Below are 17535 nucleotides of genomic sequence, written 5' to 3'. Positions count from 1 at the left end.
ACCTTGGCTTTGCGAAAACCTCTCAATATTCCATCCAAACTTTGCTATTGGAAAAGTTGGTGGGCCCTACATTTTCTAAAGTGTCTACCTATTTTTTAATTTAATTTCTTACATATATTTTGTTGGCTGTATGGATGTACCTGAAAACAGGTGGGGGGGATTTCTTTTGTTTAAAAAAAAAAATCAGGTACTGGGGCAGTGCTGAGGCATGTTAACTGTTTGGAAAACATGCAAGGCAATTCAAGGGGAAGACTCTTTGGATGAGACCGTTTGGAGGGATGCTCTTTGCGATAAAGATATCAGAGGAGTGGTAAGAGTAGTTGAGATGGGAGATCAACTTGGGAACAAGTTTGGACTGTCAAGGTGGAAAGGAAAGGTCAGATTTTCAAAATGGGGAAAAGGTCATGATTTAGTGACAGCCTGGAATGGTGCAATAAAACCAGTGGCCGTTTCTACACAGGCCACTTCCTTTGGAAGTGGCATGCTAATACAGGAAGTGAAATATGCTAATGAGGTGTGGATGCAAATTCCTCATGCCTTATTAGCATAATGTCACGTGATTTGGAGTCCAGAAGACCATTCTTCCGGACTCCAAAACGCCGTGTAGAAGCACGGCTGCTGTGGGGGCTTCTGAAAGGAAGTCTGTCTTCCGGAAGGAAGCCTTCCCGAAGGGGCCTCTGGAAGGAGGACTTTCTTCCGGAAGCGCCGCCGCCCCCCCACCCCCGGCAGCTGCGCCTCTACACGGTGTTTTGGAGTACAGAAGAACGGTCTTCCGGACTCCCAATCACATGACATTATGCTAATGAGGTACGGGGAATTTGCATCCACGCCTCATTAGCATATTTCACTTCCTGTATTAGCATGCCACTTCTGAAGGAAGTGGCCTTTGTAGAAAAGGCTAGTGTGTCCAGAATTGGCTTTTAGAGTCATCCAAAAAGCTGCAATACGCAACGGTGACCTTACATGTGCAATAATGACGTTTGCTAAGAATGGGGCCATGCGGTAGGGGGTTGTGAGGAGTTGTCAGGGAAGAGATGATGTAAATTGAGAGATGAGAAGGGTGGAAGGAGGCAGAATGGAGGGCTGAGGAGGAAAGACTAGACCTCTGTTTTAGATCAGATTGAGTGGGAGCTGGCACCGAGCCACAGAAATTTTCCTTCCTTCTAGTGCACTATGAATTGTGTATAAGCAAGATTAGAGAAGCGTTTCCCAAACTGTGTTCTGTGCATTGTGACTTAGGTGTTCTATGAAAAAATGTTGATGCTAGCCATATTTTCCTTATAAAATATTAAATATGAAATTACGTATGTGTCAAACTCTAAAATACTTGAATAGTATTTAGATTGTAGGTATATTAATATTTATAATGCATTCATGATACTATAGTTGTTATGCAACTTGTGCTGAAACAGTCAGTCAGTTTGGATTGTTTCACCTTGAGTCATGTTCAGAGATATCACATGATGCTGCACCTGATATGAGGCTCCAACTCCACAGTATGTAAAGTGGATTTGTGATCAAAAGATGCAAAAACATTCTTCCCGTTAAAAGAATTGTCAATTGTTACTTATTTTACAATAGTTTTCTATAAAATAACAAATTTGTAAAGACACAATTTTAAAATATTTTTCTTTACCTCATTTGTTTTGCGTTTTTTTCATAACAATGTTTTTAAGCTTTAAGGAAGGACAGCCATTTTTGTGAACAGTATTGTCCTTTCTATTTTTGTAGAAAAGAACAACACTAACCATCCTTTGAACTCTTGTATTGATGTTTTGTTTTGGGTTTTTACTTAATTGCGGGGTTGCTAGCAGTCCTCCTATTAGGAAGGCACTAGTTGTTCATTCAAATGATTTTTTTTTTTTTGGTTCATTGTAAAATAAGATATTAAAAATCTAACTCTTTTTAATCAACTTTTGAGCTTTATGTGTGGCAATTTTTCGGTATGACCCTCCACCCCCATCAGTTGGCACATACGTGTTCTGTCAATATATTTCACGACCAAAAGTGTTCCATGGCCAAATTAGTTTGGGAAACACTGGATTAGAGGAACAATTCCATTGAGGCGATGTGAATATGTGAGTCTTTTATACTGGTGTAGTAAAAGGATGAGCATAGCCAGACCTACAGCCTAAAGACATTCTCCCTGTTACAGAAACACTCTGCTGCTGTTAGTCTGCAGTGACTCTTTAGCCTTACTTTGTTGCCAAACATATTTCTTCCTTTCACCCATGCACAAGAACTTACTGATCTTTGATTTGCTGTACCTGTTCATCACATCTGAATAACCACAGAAAAACGTTAATTCCCTACTGTTTCTCTTCAGATTTCATTCATTGCATGAATTGCATTTCTGCATCTCTTCAAAGTGAAATTCAGATTGGAAAAGGAAAACTTGGAGGAGAGACACTCTCCATCAACAAGGTTTGTCTGCCTTACAGGGAATGGAAATGATAGGTGTTAACAATGGATGTGTCTGAACTTTGCTGCGTGCTGGTTATCAGCAAGGGTAGGTCAAACCCTACGTGCCACCACTTCCAAAAACTGCCTCAGTTCACCAGTGGTTTTGCCATGCTAAAAAAACAGGTCATTTTTGTAACAGACAAGACCCAAATATTCCTCCAAATAAAGAAAGATGTAGTCCAAATAGCCCACATTCTTTCAGACTGCTTTAAAATAACAGCCTTCTCTCTCCAAATAGTGGCTCAAACAGTTTGCTTTTAAAGAACAATCAACAGTTCTGTGCCAAAATTGACACTTCAACAATTAAAATCACTGCTTAAATGCGAGTTGCAGATGGAGAGCATTGAGCTTGTGCTAATGCACTTCTAATGCACTCCCCTTGTTTTTCTTAGGTTTTTATCACAGAGAGGTTGTCTATGATTATTTAAAAACCTTCATTTTCACACTTAAATTTAGGTCTTTCTTGCTTTAAAAGCCATTATATTGATGAAGCAACTAGTGAAACTGGCTTCAGAAGACACTTAATGTTGAGTGCGGAGATGGAAAGAATTTTTAATTGGAATATTTGAAATTTTTAACACCTGTTTGCTCTGAAATTTTGATTAGTCAATGTTGTCATTTTTGCACATTTTACAAATTGGACAGGTTCCTGTCAGGTTCCAAGAGCTACTGCATCAAAACCAGGCTTGAACCTGGTCTACATTTAAAAATTAGGTTGACATAGCTACCATGTTCAGAGGTGAGAGAAATGCACCACTCTGAAGCACCATAGTTAGATTGACTTAGGTACTGATAAGTCAATGGAAGAATTCGTTGTTTACATAACTACAGTGATGGGCAGATATGGATTACCTATAGCAATAGGAAAATCCCATTTTGAGATGTAGAAAGGACAGCCTGTGAGGCACTATAACATAATTTAAGAAAGAGCTAGATAAATTCATGGAGGTTAGGTCCATAAAAGGCTATTAGCCAAGGGTAGGAATGGTGTCCCTGGCCTCCGATTGTCAGAGTTGGAGGTGGATGGCAGGAGACAAATCGTTTGATTGTTGCCTTCGGTCCACCCCCTCTGGGGCATCTGGTACTGGCCACTGTCAGCAGACAGGCTACTGGGCTGGATGGACCTTTGGTCTGACCCAGTATGGCCGTTCTTATGTTCACTGCTTCAGCATAGCTGCGGTGCTGTAACTTTGCTGCTGTAGTCCCATAGGCTACATCTCCATAGAGCCATGCTACCGGCACAATGATGCAAAGGAGGGCTCTCAAAAATATGAAGTTGGTCATTTGCATAATCACATGGCTAATTTGCATACTTGTGTGGGATTGCCCTTCCAGCGAAGGCTGCTGTCAGAAAATGCATTGTGCAGAAGTGGTTCTGGTGGCAAAAGCCTCCTTGATCATCAGCCCCTTTTCCCTGATTTTTTTCTAGGGATAAGAGGCTGCTGACAAAGGGGGTTTTCACCAAGAGAACAACATGTATATGTTACGTTTTCTGACATCAGCCTCTGCTGGCAGGGCAATTCTGTGAGAGTATGCAAATTAGTCCTGTGACTATGCAAATGAGCAGCCATTTGCATTTTCAAGAGTCCTGCTTTGCCACACACTACCAGCAGCATGGCTCTGTGGTGACGTGGCCATAGTGTTGAGGGGGCCTTGGTACTCTGGATCTGTGCTAGTATAAAGAAATCCATCTGTCAGTCACTTCCCTTTCTTGTTCCTGATGATTGAAGCCGAAGACTTCTCTGTGTTTAGGCAGCTAACATTCAGCTTTATTGAATTCAGTAAGGCAACAGATGAGCCAAACTGGACACCAGTAAAACCAGGTCCAGCAAGGCGGCTTGATGCAGCTAACTCTAGTAGTTTATACCCTTACACAACCAAGTCCGGAGCTAGAAGCAATTAGTTAGTGAAACATCAATTATTTTCAGAGAGAAAACTGTTATCAGCGAGGAGGAACAGGTACTAGGGAGTAAGAGCCCCAAATCCAAACAGTTCATTAACTCATTCCTCTTAGCTTATCCTCCCTGCCATTCCCAAATAGGTGAGGAAAAGTTCAAGCTCATGTGTACAGGCAGAAATAAGAAACAAGACATGGCTTCTATATAAGATTGCTTCCACAACTCCCCCCTTTTAGCCTTAAAAAAGCTAACTCAAGCCATATCATGGATATATCTCTACTAAAGTATACACATACCTCTTGGGTTTGTTTTTTTTTTTGTCCATCATGCCTTAAAATCATTAGCTCCACTTTCCTGTTGGTAAGGACCTGTTAGGTAATTTTTTAGAGCACAGGAAAGACATTCGATTAACAAGAAACAGAAATAAACACAAAAGAATATAGCCAATACTAAGGCTATTCCTTGTAAAATCTAAGTTCCCACATGTTCAACTCAACCTCTCAACCAACGCCATAGGGTCCAACTTTCCTTCTGCTTAAGGCTCACCACAGCTTTTTCAATTTCTGAGGCGTCTTCCTCTACTTCCTTGCTGGTGTCCGTAATATGCACACAGCATTCCTTTCCCACCATGGCACAAACCCCATTCTGGACAACGCTTATCTCACACCTGCTTTTCCCCACCTGGGCTCCTGTGCCATTGCATGTCCAATGATATTCTTCCACTGAGGTTATGGCTAGACAAACATATCCTAGGCCATTAAACTCTTTATCATACCATGTGTCATTCTGGCTCAATTCATCAAACCATGTGCCGTTCATCTGAGTGTTATTTAGTGGGACTGGAATCACTGGGACACCTCCTTTTGAATGTACAGGGCTGTGAGCACGTATCCTACAATCTGGTGTTAAATTCTTGGGAAACTTTGTTCACTAAAAGTATAAACATGTTTGAGCCATATAGGCTATAACTACTAGGTATTAAAAACAGGATTAAACATAAGTTCAGCAAGATTTTTTTGGCCAGTCTCATTCGGGCTGTTCTTCAGGACTTCGTAGCTTTCTTCACCTGTCGCTGGCAGGTTTCCTAGGCCGCAGCTAGTACCGTAGTCTTGGTCCCTCAGGTTTGTCTGCTTCTGGGCCTGGATTGCCGGTACCAGGCCTACACTGATCCCCGTCTATTTGTGGACCTGAGTCTCTGGTACCAGGTCTGCGGAGCTCCTCTTCAGGACCTGCCTCTATAGGAGCTGGAACCGGTTTGCAGTGGGAGGCATGAATCCAAGTGGGCAATCCCTTGCACTTCACAGCGGTATGGGTGGTCGAAAGGACTTGATAGGGACCCTTCCACATTGGTTCCAAGGCAGTCTTTAGCTGGTGGATCTTCACATAGACCCAATGTCCTGGTTGTAGCTTATGGCACGACACAGTAGGGGCCTCCTGGAAAGTGTCCTTGACCTGTGAATGATAGGACTGCACACACTTCATAAGCTCCTGACAATACTTAACTGTGCTTCCTTTGACAAGTGTGCTACCAGCCTGGTCGATTTCCAGGCTACTCAACAGTCTCATGGGCCGGCCGCGCACAATCTCATAGGGACTAAGTCTGGTTTTTCAGTTGGGGGTGCTCTCATGCTCATTAGAGCAATTGGGAGAGCTTCTGCCCAAGTTAAACCAGAGTCCTCACATATTTTAGCAAGTTGATTCTTTAAAATTCTATTTTGTTCCTTTACTGATCCGGCACTCTCATATTGCGGGCAATATAGCGCCTTTTGGATAGAGTAGTACTTTGCCAAATTTTGAATAATTTGTCCAGTGAAGTGCATGCCTCTATTACTGGAGATCACGAGAGATATTCCCCAGGATGAGATATAATGATTTAAAAGTCTTTTTGCCACTTTAATGGCGTCAGCTTCCCTGCATGGATAAGCTTCTACCCATCCCGAGAACAAACAAACAATAACCAGCACATATTCAAAAGACTGACATTTTGGGCAGTTGAATGAAGTTCATTTGTAAATTCAGGAAGGATCCTAAAGGCAGAGGTCTGGTTGCCGGATCTGTCTTTACAGGTTTGTCCATGTTGTAGTCTTGGGCCACTTGGGAGAAGTTGGGAGCAAACCAATTTTGTTTGAAACAGTAGTAGCCATCCCCCCTTTGCTTACACGAGCCATGCTGTGGTGCACGCAAGCAAGATAAGGGAGAAGGACCTTGGGCACAACCAGGTGGCCGTCTGGGGAGTGCCAAAGGTGGTTAGGATGCAAAAGGCATCCATCCAGTCTCCAGGTGGCCTTTTCCGAATCTAGGGCCTGATTTTGAAATAGTGCAATATCAACAAAAGTTGCAATAGGAGACTGGGAGTCTGTAAAAATAGGAAGTAATGAAGTGGCCCAAGAGGGGGGGAAGGGCTGCAGCTTTAGCTGCTGAGTTAGCCAAGGCATTTCCACGTGTAACTTCATCATGAGCAGCCTGATGAGCAGCACGCTTAGTAACTGCAACAGCACATGGTAACTGCAAGGTGTTTAATAAGGCAGCAACATACGGACCGTTTTTTAATTTGTGAGCCCATGGCTACGTCTACACTAGCCCCAAACTTCGAAATGGCCACGCAAATAGCCATTTCGAAGTTTACTAATGAAGCGCTTCATTAGCATGCGGCCGGCCGCGGTGCTTCGAAATTGACTCGCCTTGCCGCCGCGCGTCTTGTCCCGATGGGGCTCCTTTTCGAAAGGACCCCGCCTACTTTGAAGTCCCCTTATTCTCATCAGCTCATGGGAATAAGGGGACTTTGAAGTAGGCGGGGTCCTTTCGAAAAGGAGCCCCATCGGGACAAGACGCGCGGCGGCAAGGCGAGTCAATTTTGAAGCGCCGCGGCCGGCCGCATGCTAATGAAGCGCTGAATATGCATTTCAGCGCTTCATTAGTAAACTTCGAAGTGGCCATTTCGAAGTTTGGGGCTAGTGTAGACACGGCCCATATGTATTTTCATGTTTACTTACCAATGTAGACAACTTACCACTGCTATTAATAAGACAACCACAAACAAAATACAAAACCGTATTCTTCATTTTGAAAGGGGATTCATGGGGCAGTTAAATCCCAGTAGAAACCCTTTATCTTCTTTTAGCAAGTTTTACTGAATTATGGAGATTTAAATTTGATTATTTCTTCAAAACTGGCCAAATTTGGCCTACTGAAGCTGGTCTGGGTCTTAATGAGGACCTCTTATTTAGTAAATCTTGGATTAACTTTAAAGCTGAGGGCTGTTGGCAGATCAGTATTAAATCCTTCTCCTAATGTGTATGTTTGGTTTACCAGACCCTGCAGATCCTGGTGGTCTGCTGGGCATAACCCTTAGCAGGAGATTTCAAGTACATCTCACCCATTATTTCTATATATTGATGTTACCTCTATAATTTGCTTAACTTTACAACAGAAGACAAAATTTAGGTCTGTGATCTTATTTAGGTTTTACACAACTTCTGTTCTCTGATATTGGAAGGTATCCACATCGGAAGGCGTCCACTCCTCATGAATATGCCAGCAAGGCACACAGACAGACAGAGACAGACACAAAATTACCCCAGACCGGTCAAAAGCAAAGAAGCTCCAAATAAAAGGATGAGGAGTGCAGATTAGTACAGATTCTAATTGCCAGACACTTGGCAATACAAAACCAAAAGAGCTCTTTGTTGCTGCAAGGGCAGGTTATCATATTCTGACACAAATACATGTTAGCAAGGCAATTAATTTAAACAAAACTCCATGACATATGCACATATATTGCAACCTAAATGCTAACATGACTACACTCTGTACCACAAAGAGTTAAGGAGTTGGGAAAAAGAACTAACAGCTTTCAGAGTTGGGCAGTTTCTTCAAGGTCTTATAGTCTGGGCTTTTGTCCAAAAAGCTGTTTCTTCCAGCCCAGATGAAACTGCCATGATATTCCTTACTCCCCTATGTTGTGTTTGATCCCATTCTCCTGCTGTGACTGCTGCAGCCTGAGGGGTTGCAAAGTTTAACTTCTGCTTAAGCTGTTTAATAACGGATTTGCAGTGATTATGACTTGAAGGGGCTTTACCTTGTTTTAGTGTTAATTTCTTTACCATGCCCTGTGGGACCTGGTTTTAAATTTGAAGGGTCAGACTGATCAGTTGTATTTTTTTCTTCAATTCCTTTACCATCAGTTTATTAGTGGAGTCCTTAAGACTCCTTACCCGGGATTCATTTAAGCATTTGGATGTTTTCTCTTATTAGTTTCCTCATCCTAATCAAAACATAAATTTCTTTGAGTTTTGAGAAATTTTGCTACCTTTTGATTCTAATGCCCTCTGGGGGGAGAGAATATTTTTTTCTAAGTCAAATGTACCCTTTAGAGGAAATTGCTTCAAAGGATTCTTTCTGGTATACCTATTCCATTTGTGTAAAAACTTGCAAATATTTTCTCCATAATAAAAAAAGCTGGACTGCCCTTAGAGGGTACTGGCATTCCTGGAGACTGACCTTATCCCCATGATTTATTTTTTCCCTGTGAGGCACCGAACTGGAGTTCACCTGGCTCACAGGGTGCGAGGCACTGAACCGAAGTTCACCTGGCTTGCAAGATCTTTCCTCCCCCTTCTTCTCCCTGTGAGGCACCGAACTGGAGTTCACTTGGCTCACAGAGTGTGAGGCACTGGACCAAAGTCCACCTGGCTTGCAGGGGTTTCCGGCACCCGCTCCAGCCCACCAGGACACTTCATCCTGGTGGCTGGAGATGGCCTGGCAGAACTTAGGTCTGCCCGGGCTTGGGGTTATCCTTAAACGTTAGCCTTACTTCCGAAAAGAAACAGAGGGAGACGACACAAGCTTTCCCGCGGTTCTGTGTGCTGAAAGCAAGTAATGGCACCACACCAGTTTTTAGTGTCCAAACGTAGAGGGTCCAGCGCATGGCTGTCTCACTAGAGACACCAGTGTGCCCTTTGGGAACTGTGACATACAAGACAGGCCTAATAGACAAAGACAGACACAAAGAAACAAACAAACAAAGAATGTTAGCTGCTCCACAGAGGTGGAACCCGTAGCTCCCCTTACCCCAATGGCTGGCCGCCACTCCAGTCCCAAGCCCCTGCCAGGAGATTTCTTAACAGGTATCCCCCTTATCTTCTATCGTGCGCACTATGAGAGGCTTGGAAGTGGGATGTCGGTTCCTCCGTCCGGGCAAGTGGCACATTGGGATCTCAGTGGAACCTCTAGATTCTTGAAGCAAAAGACTTCTCTGTGTTTAGGCAGCTAACATTCAGCTTTATTGAATTCAATAAGGCAACAGATGAGCCAAACTGGACACCAATAAAACCAGGTCCAGCAAGGCTGCTTGATGCAGCTAACTCTAGTATTTTATACCCTTACAGAAATGAGTCCAGAGCCAGAAGCAATTAGTTAAAGAAACATCAATTATTTTCAGAGAGAAAACTGTTATCAGCAAGGAGGAACAGGTACTGGGGAGTAAGAGCCCCAAATGCAAACAGTTCATTAACGCATTCCACTTAGCTCATCCTCCCTGCCATTCCCAAATAGGTGAGGAAAAGTTCAAGCTCTTGTGTACATGCAGAAAGAAGACATGGCTTCTATATAAGATGGCTTCCACACACTCTTAGAAATCCCAAATAAATACAAGCTAAAACTTTTCATGCTTTTCATACAAAGTTCTTTGTTAGCCTACGTTATAAAAGGGAGATGTCCCCTTTTGAGCACTGTGCCCTTTCAGGTTTATCTCCATAATGTTTTAGAGTGCTTGTAATGGTACCTTTCATGCTTAGATGATATGCAACTAGGTGTACACAAGCATCACTTTGCCCCTGAATTAAGCTTTCTGCGCTACGGACCTGTGGACAGTAAGGCAAACTTTTGGCTAAGGCATCTGTGGCAAACACCTACTACAGCAAATGACATGGGAGTGGGAGATACGTATGTAGACAGTGCATGAAAGAGTTAATCTTTAATCATGTGTTTTGTGGTTCCTGGTGCTTAGACCATAGAAGCCCCACCCTCTTTTTTTAGCCCTCTGCTCCCCAGTGATGGAAACAGAACTAGCCACCATCACCCTTTACAAATTGCAGACTGTGCTTCACTTATATGTAGTGTGATTATTTCCCAGTGCTAAAGAAGGGACACTTGGTAAAATTACTCATTCATGCAAGATCTGGGCAAGCTATTGGAACTCTGCAGTACAAACATGCAAATCGACATCTAGTTGTCAGAGCCCTTGTTACAAAGAAATATGGTGTAGTTGGATTCTCTTTATATACCTTCTTATCTTCAAGGCTTTAGGGTTCACAGAGGAGGGATGAAACGTACACTCCTACTCCCTCACTCCTACTCCCTCCACACACAGGGTGAATTGACTTGGACATACGACCAGGAGAGGGGTGTGTGTGACCAACTGACCCCACCCTCCCTGCTAGTGATTTCCACCCTCCATGCCTGGTACAGTCCCCAGGACAGACTAACCTCTCCTGGTGACACATCTTCCTGAAGCAACATGGGGGCGGGTGCACAGGATCGCAGCCCTCCCTGCCCCTTCCCAAAGTTCTGCAGTGCTTCCCACCAAAATGTGGCCAGCAGCAGCCTTGTGCTGAAGGAGGAGGAGTGGGGAAAGGGAAGACCTGTCCCAGGGCTGGAAACAGACTTTGTCAGGCCCAGGGGGAAAGCTCAGTTCCAGGTCCCCTAAAAGGGGTGGGGCATTGGGCAGAATGGGCAGGGATTGGGACAGCCAGCCCTCAGCACCACCCACACTGTCCCACGCCTCTCCCCCAGCACCACCTGGACTGTGCTGTGCAGGGTCCCAGTGGCAAGTTAGAGGGCCCACAGCTCTGACTGCTGTATCTTCCGCAGAGGTGGCCTGGAGCTCTGGGCCTTTTTAAATACCTGGGCCCCTGTGTAACTGCTCCATAGCACCCTCTTGCCCAGGAGCAGTCATGGCCGGCCCCATGTCTTTGCTCCTCTTCACTATCCTTCACTCGTCCCCTCTCCTGCCCCACCCCACCCCCCACTGGCTAGAAGCCGCTTGTCCCTTGTTGACCCCACCGTGTCAAAAAGCAGCTTTCATCTCCAGGCTGTTGCTGGACACTGAGGTAAACCAGTGAGCTTCTGGGCCCTGGCTACAGTGCAATCAGGTAGGGAGTAAGCCCTCAGGATGCCCAGTGCACCAGGGTCCAGGGAACTTGGCTGGACCCAGCCACAGAAGTGTGTCATCAGAGGAAGGTGCCTAGGGGACAGAGCTGCCTCATGCTCCCTGGGGGCAGGATCTGGGGTGGGAAAAGGGAGAGAGGAGGTTGCTAAGCCCCTGCCTGGGAGCTGCTGTGGAGCCTGTGAGTTGAGAGTGTGAACAGGCCAGAAATTGCTTCCTTCCACGACCTTGCTGCTCTAGAGCGTAGCTGAGGGCTGGTGAGGCTGACCCAAGCCAGCAGTCTGCAGGGCTTTTGCACAAGCTGGGCTTGGTTCCTATTGCACAGCACCCTGAACCAAAGAGTCTTGGGCTTTCCTGAGGTGCCAGCCCAGCCAGAGGCAGTCAGGGAAGGAAGGAGCCTGCTAGCCAGTCTGTGGTTTTCTGCACTGTGAAAGGTAAGTGCCCTGTGGGGTCAGGGGATATAGAGGCGCGGCAAGGCTGAGTGGAGTAAAGTGGCAAACCATGGAGAGCACAGTGAGAGGGGGAAGCACTTAAAAGGCCAATGGGCAGACACCACAGGTGACAAGTAACTGGAAGCCACCTGGTACCTGTCCCCACTCATTTGTTTGCAGCGAGTGCCAGCTGGAAATGAGAGGGGGTATGAGTCCATTCTGGCTGAAAGCCCCCCGCTGTGAGGCTACACTGACAGGCCAGCAGGGGGTGTGGCTACCCTCGCATGCTGTGTCTTCATCTTGCCACCAGCCACCCCCATTGTAGGCCCCTGGACACCCCGCTGCCACACACACACACACGTTCATCGCTGGTGCGTAGCTGGCTGAAGAGCTGGGATCTGGCCAGCAGCAAGATTTGCCAGCGCTGATGGGGGAGAAGACAAAAAATGGGACAATTTGCCCATTTTTAAGAAAAAGTTGGGGCACTAGCAGGAGGGCTTAAATACAGCACTGCCCCTTAAAATGGGTCATATGGTCACCCTGCTTGTGTGTGTAACTGTAGCTGGACATGTCACAGCATTTAACTGCAGAAGGGGGATAAAACAGACCTTTCAAGCTATATGAGTCTGTCTCCCATCTCAAAAAGTTAACTGGCGCCGATATGCATTAAAACTGCCTCCCTCACCTCTGTAAACCACGCTTCATGGAATCTTCACAAAAAAGGAGTTGATGGCTACTCCTTCATTTCAAAAGCATATATGGTGGAGATAATACAAAGGGTGATCAAGTCAAAACAGCTAACTTCTTGTCTCAGAATAAAATTCTGGAAATAATGTGTGAACTCATGTTTTTAAAAACTGCTTTGAAATCCATTCAGGGTAGAATAAAAAATTCCATGACTCTTTACTGGCATAAAAATAGGTGGACTCTCCCATCTACCCACTTTTTTCGTTGTGAACAAACCTCTATCTTTTTCTGCAATTGGAGGCATTCCTTTCATGGATTGGCAATAGCTGTGCTGCAGTTTGGAGGCCAGAGAAAATAGAATTGTGTATGATCACCAGTCTGAGCTCCTACTTTTAAGAACTTGCTCTCTTTAATGAAGTTACTTGAAAAACTAATTGTGTTATATTCTGAATGAATCTGGAAATAAAACAGAGTTACTTCCAGCTTGTCATTTTACTTCAACATTTATGGTCGTAATACTGCTAATAACTCCTTTGGATAAGTACTTCTGGGTGGTTCCAATGCCTTCTTGCAGAGCAAGGCAAGGCTTAGGTAAAATCACTCCAAAATCAAAGTAATAAGCTGCTAAAATGTGTCACAGCCTATTAGAAAAGCTATCAGCCTGAAGTTCAGTACTGGAGCTATACTTGTGATGTCTTTGTAGCTGTGTATAATCCTGACTGGGAGAAGACCCTGAGACTGTTCCCACTGGCTCTCTTCCTGTGGCCCTGATCCTACAATGAGCTGTGCCAGGATCGGTCCATGTGGATCTTGCTGTGCAAGATCAACCTGTGGGAGATTTTTCACAATACCTCCCCACAAATAAAATCTTCCTCCTTTATTGAAAAGAAGGAATAATCCCCATTACCTGCCACTGTGCAAGAATGCTTGAGTTAACATAAAACCAATTCTGAAGCCCACAGTCTTCAGTTTTCCTGTTCACAAGCAAAGATACAACAAAATGATAGTCTGGCTCCTGAAAGTCACAGCCCTGCTCAAGCAGGGGGAGGTTTGATACTGCCTTCTTATGGGTAAAACTTTGCAGCCACTGTCTGCCTCCCCATTACAGGGAGCTCCCACGCATCAGGACCATCAGAGTAAGAAACAATTGTCCTCGCTCTCAAGGGCTGTGCTGTGACACAGTCGCCGTATAGCAAACAGCACGAGATGAGAGCTTTTAATAATTTAGCTGAAGTTCACCATCTCAAGCTGGATTGTATCCAGCACATAAATGACATACTAATATTTTCTTTTCCCCAGAAGAAAGCCTTCCATAGTCAACATCCCTTTAAGAGTACAGAGCTTTCCCCACTGCAGTCCCTGTCTCAGGGCAGGGTTTGCATGTATCAGGGTTATCCTGGTTTCACCAGTTCAGGAGCGATGAGACACTGGCATTGGACCACCAACAGCCAAGGTTACCTACATGTTCCTATGTGTGCACCCATCAGACTAGACTTCTCCAGGGGACTTGCCCATTGGGATGACAGGTATCAGTCACTGAGCAGTTCAACTGCAGCTGAACACTGTTTAATAGAGACCTGCCTATTTCCTCCTCCATGTACCTCTAGAGCTCTACCCGGGAGTCATTGGGCATGGTATTTACAATATGTCATTAAATCAAACACAAACCTGAAACCCACAGTGAATATTATCCATCTCTGGTATTTAAGTGGCTCCCACCTTCAAAGTCTGAGCATGATATGCCGCCTCCATGAAGTGGGAACAAAGGCACACAGCAAGTAAAGGACAGAGGAAATCTGGCAGATGAGGGCAGTGTGTTCTCAAGACAAGTGTCCAACCACTGGGCCATTCTTGCTTTCATGATGACAAAAGCGCACGTAAAATGAAGGAGTCCATAGTGCATATCTGTATAGTTTTAGCTTCATAGTTTGGGATTTTACAACATATGAGGAGAGTCCATAATCCCCTCATTCAAAGGATTATTTAAAGGAGAACAAAATGTTCAGGGTACCTTAATGCCAACTCCACATAGTAGCAACTCCAGTGCAATAAAGCCCTTCAGAACCTTGCCATTAGGCCAAAGAAATGGATGAACTTGGGAAATTCAGGAATCTCCTACACTGGAATTTGTGGAAATTCAGCATTAAGCTGCCCATACCAGAAACAACTACAGGCTTGTACGCTAGCGTACAGAGGTACTCAGTGGCCTAAATGTGATCTCTCTTCATATTTGTCACTCTGTAGTAAACAGGTATGTGCACTCTTCCCTCCACCCGGCACAAGAAGAATGTTTTGTTTCTGAACTCTATGACCTCCAATTCAATTCAGGTTTTTTAATAAAAATCTTCCCTCAGGCCTGTTTCATCAGTTTTGAAGCTGTACTGATGGGGGAGTTCTGCACAATTGCACATGTACATTATTAATGTGCTGTGCATATTTTAGATGCTTTTTGTTCAGAAAGTAGCTTCTGCTGGCAAGTGGCTGCAGTTTGGCCTTTTGTCAGCCAGAGGGCAGGGTAGCGTTAGTACAGAGCAGAGGCTTCTCTTCAGTCTCCACAGAAAATAACTTTGTATGGAAACAGCAGCGGAGGGTCCTATGGCACCTTATAGACTAACAGAAAAGTTTTGAGCATGAGCTTTCGTGAGCACAGACTCACTTCATGCATCTGATGCTGCATCTGATGAAGTGAGTCTGTGCTCACGAAAGCTCATGCTCAAAACTTTTCTGTTAGTCTATAAGGTGCCACAGGACCCTCCGCTGCTGTTACAGATCCAGACTAACACGGCTACCCCGCCGATACTTTGTATGGAAAGTACCAGAGAGGCAGCCGTCTTAGTCTGCAGCTTCGAGAACAACAAAAAGTCTTGTGGCACCTTATAGAGTAACAGGTATTTTGGAGCATAAGCTTAAATGATGAAGCGGGTCTTTGCCCACAAAAGCTTATGCTCCAAAATATCTGTTAGTCTATAAGGTGCCGCGAGACTTCTTGTTGTCTCCACAGTTATTGCAGTTCTACCACTTGCCCACCAGAGGTCTCTGCAGGGCAAGAACAGAGCTACTCTGCCTGGCCAAGTAGGGGAGAGAAACTGCTTCTAGTGCAGTGGTGCCAATAGTAAGTGAAGGGTCGCCAACGCTTGTGGTTGTCATCCTTCTGTATTGGACACAGCCTCCCACCAGCAATGCCCTCCCCCTCCCCAAGAGCCAGGCACCCCCAGCTCCCGTCCTCCCCACCACCCTGCGCAAACTGAATGCTGCAACTTACCAGAGCCACCGCCACCTCAGGAGCAGCAGGAAGTGCCTGAGCCGCGTCGGGGCCTGAGCTGCGCTGACAGGAGACCCACCGGCAGGGGCTGGGGCCCACGTGAGCTGCACTGGCAGGGGTCATGCCAGCAGGTGGACGGCACGCGTGTGCAGCTCAGAGGAGCTGCATTTAAAGGCTCCAAGAGCTGCATGCGGCTCAGGAGCCGGTCACCACACCACGGTGTCCCTTTTGCCACATGTGGCCAGTGGAGAATGTATTGGACACCGTGACTGTAGTGCCTTCTGCACAGTGCCTGTTGGGCCAAGTCAGGACACTGGGGATCTGGGGAGACACACAGTATGGGGCAGCTGGGGAGTCATAACGGGGCTCATAAGAGGTATGGGGGCCAGACAGACTGGGGTAGAATCTGAATAGGAGTGGAGGTGCAGGGCCACAGGGCAAGGGAAGAGTGTGTAGGGATGTGGGAGTAGGTGCAGGCCCATATGGGGATGGGCAGACAGAAGGAGGGGATGCAGGTGTACCTGAGGAAGGGATGGCTGGGCAGGATACATGGGGTGGAGGAAGGTGATTGGTTTAAAGAGGCTGGAGATACGTGTGGACATGGACAGATGTAACTTACCGAATGGGAGAGACTAGGGTCAGCCAGGCTCTGCATGGGGAAACCTTGCTAACAACCCCTCTCTTCCTCACAGAAAATCCTGCTCCATGCTTTTCCTTCCAATACCTAACCACTCTCCATGGTCTCACTTAGGCTGTGTCTACATGGGCACAAATCTTCGAAATAGCCATATTTCGAAGATTACTAATGAGGTGCTGAACTGAATATTCAGCACCTCATTAGCATTAGGACGCTTCCGGCTGCAGCACTTCGAAAGCACGTGGCTCAGCGCGGCTACACGGGGGTCCTTTTCGAAAGGACCCTGCACCTTTCAAAATCTCCTTATCCCAATCACTGATTGGAATAAGGTGATTTCTAAAGGGGTGGGTCCTTTCCAAAAGGATCCCTGTGTAGCCGCCTCCAGCCGCGTGCTTTCAAAAGTGGGGCTTTCGAAGCGCCATGGCTGGAAGCGTCTTAATATTAATGAGGTGCTGAATATTCAATTCAGCACCTCATTAGTAATCTTTGAAATATGGCTATTTTGAAGATTTGTGCCCGTGTAGACACAGCCTATGGGTCCTTCCCACAAGTACTGCCCTCCCTCTCAGCTCCTCTCTTACCCCAGACTTCCCCAAGCCTTTGCCCTGCTTCTGTAGGGTGTGGGAAATATGGTTATGTATTCAGGTTTAAATGAATTATTATTCAATTCTGTATTAATACACCTAGAAAAGAATATATTTGTTAAACAACATTTCCTAACTTGCTTTTGTTGACTGAATTTTACAGACATATCTGCTGACAGGTGTTTTGAAACTGAAACTGGTATGATTATTTTATGCTATTCTTGGCAAGTAACATGCAGAATTTTGCAGATTTTAAAACATTTTGTGAAGAATTTTTAATTTTTGGCACATAATTCCCCCAGGATGACTCTATATTATGTATACATCTCAGGATAAGTCAGATCTGTTTGTCCTACGACTATTTTGTTGTGATAATTAATAGTAGTATGGTATCTTGCTTGAGGCTTT

The 17535-nt window shown here is 45.2% G+C and overlaps 1 protein-coding gene across 1 annotated transcript in view; it reads left to right on the top strand.

Moving 5' to 3' along the window:
• The window catches only part of CPSF6 (cleavage and polyadenylation specific factor 6), a 50071-nt gene extending 47631 nt beyond the window's left edge, over nucleotides 1-2440 (top strand). The window contains exon 11 of the mRNA XM_075013088.1: nucleotides 2327-2440. The gene's annotated coding sequence lies outside the window, so the exon portion shown is untranslated. The remainder of the gene's footprint in view (nucleotides 1-2326) is intronic.
• Nucleotides 2441-17535: the final 15095 nt, after the last annotated feature.

The sequence above is a fragment of the Carettochelys insculpta genome, chromosome 1 (assembly GCF_033958435.1).
Source record: "Carettochelys insculpta isolate YL-2023 chromosome 1, ASM3395843v1, whole genome shotgun sequence".
In the NCBI taxonomy this organism is placed as follows: domain Eukaryota; kingdom Metazoa; phylum Chordata; order Testudines; family Carettochelyidae; genus Carettochelys; species Carettochelys insculpta.
The sequence above is the reverse complement of the archived record's forward strand: the minus strand, read 5'-3'. Positions and strand labels throughout refer to the sequence as shown.